The sequence below is a fragment of the Cryptomeria japonica genome, chromosome 8, assembly GCF_030272615.1.
Source record: "Cryptomeria japonica chromosome 8, Sugi_1.0, whole genome shotgun sequence".
NCBI classification, from domain to species: Eukaryota; Viridiplantae; Streptophyta; class Pinopsida; order Cupressales; family Cupressaceae; genus Cryptomeria; species Cryptomeria japonica.
The window spans coordinates 520,124,594-520,136,764 of NC_081412.1; positions in this window are offsets into that span (position 1 = coordinate 520,124,594).

The following is a 12,171-nucleotide window of genomic DNA, read 5'->3' on the forward strand; positions in this document are numbered from 1 at the left end:
AGTTACTTAAAAGCTCCCCCTATCACGTTTCCATCAGAAGATCTTAATAAGCCTGATCCTCAACAAATTTCCTTTCCCCTGGTTAAGATTCAACCTAATGTGCCTGCTAATACTACATCAATTAGTCAAACCCCTATGAACAACTAGCATGGCCAAGTATCTCAGTCATTAATTCCAAAAGTTAGAATGAACATGGGAAATAATAATGTTGCTCCCCATTTTCAAAGAAGGCCTATCAATTTAGAGCAATATAGACAATTGTTCTTTGATGGGATCCTAGGATATCCCAACCATGTTCCTACTGAGTTAAGAGACAGACTCCATAAATTTGTTGGAAACAATGCAATTAGTGCTGAGGAACATCTAAAATCTTTTGGGGACCTAATAAATGATTATGAGATAGTGGATGAAGATGTCATCATGAAACTGTTTGTCCAGTCCCTGGTTGATGATGCAAGAGATTGGTACAGAGCTCTTCTAGTTAATAGCATTGGGTCATGGGAAGATTTTAAAAATTGTTTTCAAGAGAAATATGGTGATAAAACAAATGTGAGCTTTATGCTCAATGAGTTTAATAACATCAGAAAATCTAACAATGAAATGGTCATTGATTTTAATGCTAGATTCCAAAAAGCCATGTATAGATTATATTAGGTGATGAGGTTAGATGATAACATGTGTTTAAATACCTATTATAATGCATTTGATTCTAAGATGTCCTACATCCTGAGGGATAAGAATCCACATAGCTTGAGAGATGCTTTTAGAATTCCCATTAATGTAGAAAGTAATAGAAAAGCATCCAGGAAGTTAGGAAGAAGGACAGATGGTAGATTATGGCAAGAAACAAAACAACAACCTAATAAAGTTGCTAAGGAGGAAGACAAGATAGAGAAGTTGGTTATCACAATGAAGGATATGACTGCTAAGGTAAAAACAGATGACAAGCCTCATTATAACTGGTAGGATAGGCCCCCTAGACTGCATGACATGTCTTATAATACCAACTGGAAAGATGGAAAACCCCAGAATGAGAAGCCTAAAATTGCCCAAAATCAGGACACTCCTGATCCCTTAAAAGGGAAAAATGTCCATAATATAGAAAATACTCCCTGGTGTATTGCTTGTGATGGACCACATTCTCCTCATCAGTGTGCAGTGGCTCAGGCTCTTGAAGAATCCATGAGACAAGAAGCTGAGCCTGACATTAACATGTTTGAGACTATTATAGAAAGTGACGAGGAATCTATACAAAGTGAATACAATGACGTGCTAGACAATGAAAGGTTTGTTCAAGGACAACTAACTTGGGATTGACATCCTACATTGAATGTGGTAACAATTGAGGATGAATAAGTTCATCTTAGAAGGCCTAGTGAGGAAGAGGTTAAGAGCCTCACCAAAGCTACCATTGCCAAAGCAAAACATAATTATAACTTAAGGAGCACCAAGAAGGACACTAACCAGGGTGAACCTAGTTCCATGTTCATAAAATAAATCACCCAAAAGGGGGCAACAATTAGTGATACTATTGTTCTTAAGATTGGTCAAGAAAAGAAGGAACGGGTTAAAGATGTACCCAAGAGTACAGATACTAGTAATATACAAGGAGCTGCCACAGTAAAAAAGGCAAGTCAGCTCAAGACAGAAAGAGTTAGAGCTAATACTGAAATAAGCAATAGTTCTACATTTGACATGGCTCAAGCTCTTACTCAAATGAAGGTCACTATCCCATTAGTAGAATTACTGAAGATTAAAGAACATAGGGATGCAACTTTGTCTTTATTTTCTAGTATACCTAACAGTGACACAGTCCTACCCACCGGTTCAGCTAAAGATGGAAAGGATCAAGAACTCCAAACCCTAGAGGTTTATGTTGGAACCACTATCACTCAAGAGCCTTCACAAGTAGATCATTTCTATGTTACTTTGTTAGTAAACAACTAGTTGATAAAAAACTGCATGATAGATTCAGGAGCTACTGCTAATGTAATGCCCTATGGTGTTATGAAAGAATTAGGACTGTCAGTAACCACTGTATATGGAAAATGCTATGCTATGGATAACAGGGAAGTACCTGTGATAGGTACAATGAAAGATGTTAAAGTAAAAATAGCAGCATTCCCAGAGGCAACTTATAAAATGGACATTATTGTTACTGATACCAAGCCCCATTATGGTATGTTACTATCTAGGCAATGGGCAGCAGTAGTAGGAGGAAATGTTCAACTGGATTTATCTTATGCCACCATTCTAATCAATGGAAATTAGGTCAAGTTGTACAGAGAGCCACATGCTCCTAAGGTAATTGAAAATGTAGATCCTAATATGCTCAATTGTATGATTGATGTAGATCTTGATAATTTTAGACTTCAACCAATTTTACCCCAGTTGAAGAATACTGACCCCATTGTGGTCGAATTAGAAGCACAACAATATGGTTTATGGTAGATGTATTTTGATGGAGCTTGCTTCAAAGAAGGATCTAGAGCAGGGGTTCTTTTTGTATCCCCATCAGGTATAACTTTTAAATATTCTTTCTTATTGGCCTTCTAGTGCACAAATAATACTGCAGAGTATGAAGCTCTATTGTTGGGGCTTGAGGTTGCAAAAAAGCATGGAATCCAGCTATTGATAGTGTCAGGGGATTCAGAATTGGTTGTCTCTCAAGTAAGATCCAAATATGGATCCAAGAATGATAGATTAAAGAGATATAAACATGCAGTTTGGGATGTTATTGAGCATTTTAGTGCATTTTCTATTAATTGGATGGAGCGATCAAAGAATATTATGGTAGATTTCCTAGCTAATGTTGCCTTGAAAAATGATGATGCAACACTAACCGGTATTTCCACCATGGAAATAAAATCTAGGCCTACCATCCCTGATAATGTGTATAATTGGCAAGTTTTTGCTGATGATGAAGATATTCTTAGGTTCATCCAATGTGTTGATGATTATGATGGATAGAAGATTGATTGCAATGCACTGGTGGAGGTGGTTGACAATAGGGAAACAGTGTTTGGAAATGACTTGGTCTAGTTGGAAACCAATGAAATACCTAAAGGGCTGGTAGAGCTGGAAAGCATGTTCAATTACAATGACAGTCACTTACATCAGCAGTCTACCACCAAGTTGGAAGAATTAGAGGAGGTAAACCTGGGGATTGAATCATCCCCTAAGTTAGTATACATTAGGAATAAATTACCCCCTCATGTCAGGAGTAATCTTATTAATTCATTGAAGAAATATAAACATGTTTTTGCTTGGTCTTATGAAGACCTAAAGGCATATAGACAAGATCTTTTTCAGCATGAAGTTCCTCTACTTCCAGATGTTAAGCCTTTCAGACAGAAACATAGACCTATTAATCCCCTGTTAGAAACTAAGATGCAACAAGAGTTGACTAAGTTAAGAGAGGGGGGGATTATCAAACCTATAAGGCATTCTTCATGGGTCTCCAATCTGGTCCCAGTAAGAAAGAAAAATGGGGACATTAGATTGTGTGTGGATTTTAGAAATTTAAATGTTGCTTCTTTAAAGGACAATTACTCTTCTCCCAATATGGAAGCTATGCTGCAGAGAGTAACAGGTTGTGATCTTTTATCCATGATGGATGGTTTTTCAGGATACAATCAAGTGTTAGTGAAAGAATCTAAACAGTTCAAAACTACTTTCACTACTCCATGGGGGACATAAGTTTATGTAAGAATGCCATTCAGATTGAAAAATGTTGGAGCTACATTCCAGAGAGCCATGGATGTAGCCTTCAAAGAATTCATTAATATTATCATGGTGGTTTATCAAGATGATCTAACTTGTTTCTCCAAAAGGGCTGATGATCATTGTGGACATTTGGAAAAGGTGTTCAATAAAGCCTTGGAATTTGGTGTGTCATTAAATCCCAAGAAATGTCATTTTGGGGTCACTGAAGGAAAATTATTGGGACACATTATTTCCAAGGAAGGGGTAAGGATAGACCCTGAAAGAATTGAAGCAATAAACAAAGTGTCTGAACCAAAGAATGTTAAAGGTATTCAATCCTTTCTAGGAAAAGTGAATTTTGTTAGGAGATTCATTGCAAACTTTGCAGAGATAGTGAAGCCCATTGTCAAGTTGCTCAAGAAGGATACCAAATTTTGCTGGGATCAAGAAGCCTCAGAGGCTTTTACTAAAATTAAAAAGGCCATTCAGGAAGCATCGGTGTTAAAGTCTCCTAATTACAGTATGCCCTTCTCTCTATTATCTTTTGCTTCATATCATACCGTAGCTGCAATGTTGTTACAAAAGGATAATGAGGGATATGAACATCCCATAGCTTTCTATAGCAAGTCTTTGCAAGCAGCAGAATTAAAATATGAAACCATGGAGAAACAAGCTTATGCTTTGGTTAAAGTTGTCAAGGCTTTTAGGCCATATTTGGTAAATGCAAATATCATTGCTTATGTCCCACATGCTGCAGTTAAGGATATCCTGTCCCAGTCTGAGGTTACAGGGAAAAGATGTAGATTGATTAATAGAATCCAAGAATTTGACTTGGAAATAAAGATCACCAAATTGGTGAGAGGTTTAGGTTTGGCTAAGCTCATGACTGAGTCTAATCTTCTGAATGTTGAAATACATAATGTTGAAGTCAAAAGTACTTCAGTCACTAGTATTGAAAGACAACCTTGGTACTCAGAGATAGTCCAATTCCTAAGAGATGCTGCATTCTCAGAAGGAATGACACATAATCAGAAAAGAACTCTGAAACTCAAGTCACAAAAATATGTGCTCGTTCAAGGTGATCTATTCTGGAGAAAAAGAGATGGAGAAATACTAATGTGTTTGGATGAATTCCAGGCTAAACGAGTGTTGACTAAAATGCATGATGGAATATGTGGGTTTCATTATTCTGCTAAGACAACTACTGGTAAGATAATTCGGGCCAAATACTATTGGCCTACCTTATTCAAAGATGCTCATGCACATGTCTGGAAATGTGACCCATGTCAGAAGTTTTCATCCAAGCTGAAGTATGAAGGAGCTTTACCCCTAAATCCAGTCACAGTGGAAGCCCCTTTTTTCTAGTGGGGCATTGATTTTATTGAAAAAATTGTTGAGAGATTAGGAAGAGGTCATAGATGGATCATAGTAGCCACTGACTATTTTACTAAATGGATTGAAGCTATTCCTACAAGAAGAGCTACAAGTAAGGTTGTCATTGATTTCCTGATGGATAATGTAATAACTAGATTTGGAATACCTGCAAAATTGGTGATGGATAATGCCATGAGTGTCAGGTCGGAAGAGTTTGTAGGATTTTGTACTAGTCATGGAATACTCATGTCTTACTCTTCACCCTATCACCCTTAGGGGAATGGACAGGTAGAATCTAGCAATAAAAGCCTTTTGAACATCATCAAGAAAATCCTGGAAGAAAACAAGAGATCTTGGGATCAAAAATTGAAATTAGCTTTGTGGGCAGATAGAATTATAGTCAAGAAGGCCATTGGAATGTCAACTTTTGAATTGGTTTATGGTACCCAAGTCAGATTGCCAGTGAATAATCTTCTTCCAGTTTATAAATTCTTGCCAGATGAGGACATGGAGCTATCTGAACCAATGGAAAACAGAATGATCCAAATTGTGGAGGTAGAAGAGCTCAGAACTTTAGCTCATAAAAGAAATCAGAAGATCCAATTGCAGTCCAAATACCTTTTTGATAAAATGACATCATTAAGGAAGTTTCAAATTGATGATATTGTTCTTTAGTGGAATGCAAAAGGACAGGACAAAGGGAAGCATAAAAAGTTTGAATCGTTATGGATTGGCCCTTTTGTGGTCTGTGATTTAAATGGAAAGGATTTCTATTTTCTGAAAAATATGAATGATGAAGTACAGGAATTTCCAGTGCATGGACAATTCTTGAAACATTATTTCTCTTGATGTCCATGCACAGTAGGTCCTTTGTTTGTATATATTTTGTTTCCTTCCTGTTGTTTTGTTTGGGTCTGTGTTTTGGTCTGTTTCTCCAGAGTCTTTGAGTTTTCTTGTGTTGACCTTGTGATCAACCATCCCCAGTCAGAGCCGCTGTTATCACTGTTTAAAAAATGGGTTTTTCTTAAACATAATTGGCTAAGTTTTTGAAATTTTGATTTAGACACACTATCAACTGCTTCAAGCCTGTGTTAGATCTTAAGGTTTTAGGGTTTTAATTTTAAATTGTTCAATATTTCATTAAAAACCCTCTGGTTTCTATTCCTGCATTACTTTATTCACTTAAGTAATGGGTCTTGGGGTCGTAAGAGGTGTTCCCCCTTGTCATCTACCTAGGTAGTTGTTGAATTAATCACAAAAATTTATGCCTTATGTTTTTTCTTCCTAATGTTGTCGGGCTCGGTAAGTTGTACGTAGCTCTTAGATGGATCTATGGTTTTTGCTATTTCGTTTGGCAAAGTTGCGCATGGTTTAAGACTTGCAAAATGGTGAAAGGGAAAAGCGTGTTCAATGGCGCATTTGGTCCGGTTTAAAAAGGCTTCATCTTGTTCAAGATCTAATGGTTGGCTTTAGTTCGTAGTTGAAACTTGCAAGTGAAATACCTTTCGTGAAATGGCAAGAAGGTTTGGCGGGAGCCTGCAGCGAAGACTTTTCAAATGGCTAAAAGGTGATTAGGTTTAAGAGAGATCGATGGTTCACGTTGTTTCATGGCTATTAGATGCTCGAAGGTTATGCCCTATGAAATAGCGAAAAGGTTTTTCAGCTCACGAAAAGGGAATTTTAATAAGAGCATAATAGATGCGCAAGTCTCATTTGATCTGACGGTTAGTGCAGCTTCGCAGGAGAAAGATGCTCGATAGTTAGCTTTCACAAAGTAGCAAAATGACATGGCACTCCAAGTAGGCAATCCAGTTGGTCAAGATGGTGAGTAAGATGATGGCACATGGCAGAAGGTCAAAATAGTCAGCAAGTCAGGTCTAAGGATTAAAAGGTGGGTCCCAAAGGTGATTCATGTCACGGGATAAGAAATGACCTGGCAAATACATGTCTCAAGAATGAGGTGGAATCAAATGTGTCCTCTCAGCAAATAAAAGGTGAACATGTCAGTTTGGGAATGACTAGATGCCAAGTGGATGGAGTTGAGTTAGAGGGCCCACGTCTGCCGGATTCAGTTAAGTTTTTAAGCATCAAGCAAGCTAAGAATAATCTAATGGCTTGCATAAGTTTGCAATGGTAAAGTGCTCGTGTTTTAAAACCAACGAAACCGCAAAAAGGTTTTTGGGCCCCAAAGATAGATAAAGCATGAAATTAAAAGGGGATCAACTCCGTTTTGATCCAAGGGCTCACGTTGTTTCGTGGTTGCAAACCAACTGAAGGATATGCTTCACGAAATAGCGAAAGGAAGAGAAGGTTCATCCAGGTGTAATGTTAGATGGTGACATGTCGATTGACACATGGTCTTAGAAGAAATTGAGAGCCCGCCAAGATGTAACCGACTATTATAAGGGAAAGACACGTGGCTGACATTGAACTAAACTCAAAGAGTTTTCCAAAGCTTATGGTTGATTGCCATGTGGTATTCGATAAACAATGAAAGAGTGGCGTAAGTAAAGCAAGCATAAAGGTCTCCCTTAAAGGATGGTCATCTCCGATTTGATCCAACACTTCACATTGTTTCGTGGCCCAAAATTGAAAGCAGTTTAAGCTATGCGAAATAGTGAAAGACTGCTAGCCATCAAGATAAAGGCGCCGTTAATAAAGAAGTTGACGGTCCTGGTAAGAGTTAAATGCTGAGCAATTAAAGTTCCATCTAATGCCTGGCCCAGTTTCGTGAAAGAAAAGTGCTTGGAGGATAAAGCCCGTGAAATGGCAAAAAGGAAGTAGGGCCCAGTGCTAAGGCAAAGCTGTTAAGTCAGTGTAAAGACTGATCAAGTTTCATTTGATCAGACGGTTGGCGTGATTTCATTTAATGAAATTGCCTGAAGGTTATGCTTTGTGAAACATCGAAAGAGCGAAGAGGAAAAATGTGTAGGCGTGTTGTGACCCGTTGGAGCGAAAATTTTGAATTCTCTCATGAATTAAATTCTGAAGGGACGGTCGAAGCATGCGGTATCAATGTCGCAGTTAAGAGCCTAAGTACCATGTATGATCTCGTATCAATTGTGTGAAGGTATCATTCCAAAGAATTGTTGCAGAGGAGCGGTTGCAGAGCTATTTTTTTCAAATACAGAGCAAATTCATTCAGTTGAAGAGTGGATTCCTTCAAGCTAAAAATAGGTTTTCTTGTACTTTTGTGTGGTAATTCCTTAGCAGTGTGTTTTAATTGAGGTCTTGATTTGTCATAGAACCAGTTGGGGGTAATAGTTTAATTGCTTGCATATTTTAAGATGGCACCTAAGAGAGAATTCTCAGGGAAAGTTAATTACCAGGAAAAGGCCATTTGTAATGATTTTCTCGCATAGTTGACATTGTCAACTAATCAGGCATCAAAAGTGAAAGAACTAGTGCCAAGAGCTCCTCGTTTGAAGATAGGAGAAGGGTTATATGACAAGGGTAACTGGTTGAGAGACCCACAGGTTGGGTTGTCTGGGTTGGGGTTGTTCAAAGTTGGATTTGGCATGAGAAATTTCCTAGCCCCATAGAACAATATCTAGGAGTTAGATGTGGGAAAATTAGTAGTTCTAGCAGTATTCATGGATATGGATCTCCTAACTCAGATTGCACATAATTATGATCCAGTCACAAGGAGCATTAGGGATATAAATGGGAAAGCCCTTATTTAAATAAATAATGAGGAATTCATAAGTGCTTTTGGGCTTAATGAGTTTATTAATTTTCTAGAACCTATTAATTCAAAATCATTAGCTCAAGTATACAGTGCACAAAGGAACCACCTTAGAAATGGGCCTCTTAAAGAATTCTTTGTGAAGATAGGTGGGTTGATAGTTGTAGGACCCAACACTGAAGAGCCCTTCTCATTGAATCTGTTCACCCTTCTAGCTAAGGGATTCTATTGGTCACTCTGCTAGATTTTAGGAGAGGATGCTGAGGCAAATATGCCCAATCATTACATGCTAATGATCGCTTAGATTTTGAATCCTTCTCTTGTAGTAACTTTTGATTATGCTTACTTTATTACTGATTCTATCCATGGAGGGTTGATAGGAATAAATAATGTGAAGGTTGATAGGCCTTTTGGATGGTATTCCCTCCTCATGCATCTATTTTTATTGAAAGGTGGTGATTATTTTGCAAGTGGGATGGATCTTTTAAAAGAGAAAGATGGAGAAAAGATGCCAGTGCAATTATGGAGTGCAGTGCTGTCATGGGACATAGATGATGCTAGTTTCATAAAATTTGATAAATGTTTTGCATCAAAGATTAGGACTCTCCTCTGTTCAAAAAATCCAACAATCCCCAAGGTTCTTTTGGAGTTTATTTGACCAAAAGAATGTGCAGAAAATATAAAAATTGTCCATAATTGGGGTGATATTTACTTATACCCTGTCTCCATAGTTTTCAGAGTATTTGGTTTCAGAGGCACTCCATTTTTATTGCCCTATCAAGTCCCTCTCAAAGTGGGAATTGTAGAAGTCCTCAGACAAATTGGTAGTGTGCAAGAGGTAGAGCTAACAGGCAGGGGTAAAGGGACTATTTTCTGTACGGTTACTATAGCCCACCAATTTGTAATAACCAAGGGAGGTTGGATCTGTTTTGAGTATTTTCTTAAACCTTATCATTTGTCAACTGCACTATCTAGGTGTGTCGATCCTAAAGATTTCTTTAATGGCATGTTTAGAAAGAGAGCAATATGCAGAGGCAGACCCCATCAATTCCACTTTCTAGAAGACCTCATTAGAAATGAGTTTGATTTAGATGAGCAGGAGCTGAGGAAGGAAAAGTGGGTGGCTTCTAAAAAGGCCTTAGACTTTGTACATCAGTTTGATACCAGCTATGACCCATTGTCTAGCTTTTTCCCTTTTGAGGAGAAAATAATGTTCCTAATTCTTTGCTTTGAGGATGTAATGTAGACTCTGAAAGAAAAAAGGGAGGTTGTGATTAAAAAAAACTCTAAAAAGGCAAGAATGGTTCTAAGTAGGTCTGCCTCCACTAGAGAAATCCCTCCTAGTGACTATACATTGCACAAGAAGTCTAATTATAGTGTGCTGATGCCTACAATAGGGGAGCCCTCTAGCTCTAAAGGAAAGAGGAAGATAAAAGATGTCATTGACATCCAAGAGAGCCAAAAGAAGTAGAGAGTAGGAAAAGAAATAAAATTTGATACACCCTTGTACTCTCCATCTCAATCCCATATTCACATAGGACATGAACAGGCAGCAGTTGAACAACTAAAACAGTTAGGCAGTCTGGGAGAAATAGCTTACACATATGATGAAGTAGAAGAGGGAATGCTAGAAGAGCCCCTTGCTGCTGAGATGAACATCACTACCAATGTATTCAAGGGCCAAGAGTGGGATCCTAAGATCAAACAGGCCATTGAGGACTTCTTGGCTGATAACAACTTTGTTACATCAGGAGCATTCATGCAATTTGTATGGAAGCAAAACGTTGACAAATACAATGCAAGGTGTGAAAAGAGAAAAGGTGAGCAACCTCATAAAGATCCAGCTGTGGTTGAGGAGGAAATAAAACAAGAAATGATAGATGAGTTTAAGACCATCACTCCTAAGCAAGGAAGAGATATGGTGGCACAAGCTGGAGTACTCATTCTCCCTGAGTGGGACATAGCAGATGCCTTGGTATTGGAGGCAGTGAGAAAAAAAACCAAACCCATGGAGGGAATCACTTTTAGCAAAGACAATGTTGCACTAGTCATGTCGTCTCTTAAGAGAGATGAGAATAAGAGAAATAAGGACACCCAAGGGTCAAGTTACCTTGGTGGAATGATAGTGAAAAGAGTGCAGAACACAGGGGTAGTGGAAGCTACTAGCACTGTGCTAGAGACTGCAAAGTTTAGTGTTGCAGTAGTAGAAAGGGAGGCTAAGGAAAATGAAGACCTCCAAGTCAAGTTGGAGACAATTTTGAAGGCTTACAATAGTGCTAAGGAAGAGGTAAGGGGTAAAGATAACATCATTGCTAAGCTGCAAAGCCAGTTGACAGGATAGTACCATCAAGGTGAGTCTTCAACACTGATGATCTCCTCTTCTCCTGCAAGACCTCCACCTACCAGCCCCATTATTGAGTTCCCACCATCTCTAGCACCTTCTAGTTCTCAAATGGTTGAGATCATTCCCGAAGAATTGGAGAATTTAAAACAGGCTCAAGCCTTGTATGCAAAGAAATATGAAGAAAGGGTAAGGGCTACTATTTCATGTTTTGCAGACACCATGGGGGCCTCACTATTGTACAACAACATAAGCAAGATGTTAGATATGTGGAATGAGCTTAATGGAGATAAGGCCATTTTGACACCTATTTTTGACAAGTGGAAGCCTAGAGCGCAGGATTTGGAGCTTATTTGTGTATCTTATGATGAAGCAGGGGCTGATCCTATCATCAAATCCACTTGTGACACCACAAAGGATCTAATAAAATTAGTAGAAGGGGTAGACAATGCTGACAAGAAGATCAACTTGTACAAAAAGGAGTACACTGATCAGGTTTTTGAATTGATTCAAGGAGTTTTTGTCAGCCCGAATGAATTAAAGGACAAACAAGTGTGGCTTAAGGAATTAGAGGCCAAACTGTCAGCTAGAATAAAAGGAATTGTTGACTTAGATGATGCTTCCTTTTTTGTTGTAACAATTCTGGAGATAGAGAGAATCAAATCTCATTATGGTTTTCTTAATTCAGAGTTCAACAAGATGAGAAATTCCTAGAAAAGGTTAACCAAGGCAAAGGCAAAAGTGATTAACTTCGCGTGGCCAACTGATGATGTGTACAATGAGTGGACAAGAAAATATGCCATTCAAGATGTAGAACAATTAGATGAAGTTGCAATGGGACAACAAGTAGAAAAAGCCGCTGAGGTTGAAGAAGACTTGTAACCATTTTTGCAAAAGGTTTTGTAACTTCTTCTTGAGAAGCAATAATTGTAACAAATTCTCCTAGGAAAGTCCAAAGCTATGTGCATCCATTTTTGTTATAAAAGGATACCGGGACTAGTAGAAAAAAAGATCGCAAAGAATTGTAAGACAATGCTACAGAAATTTATTTGAGCTTTTCCAAGTT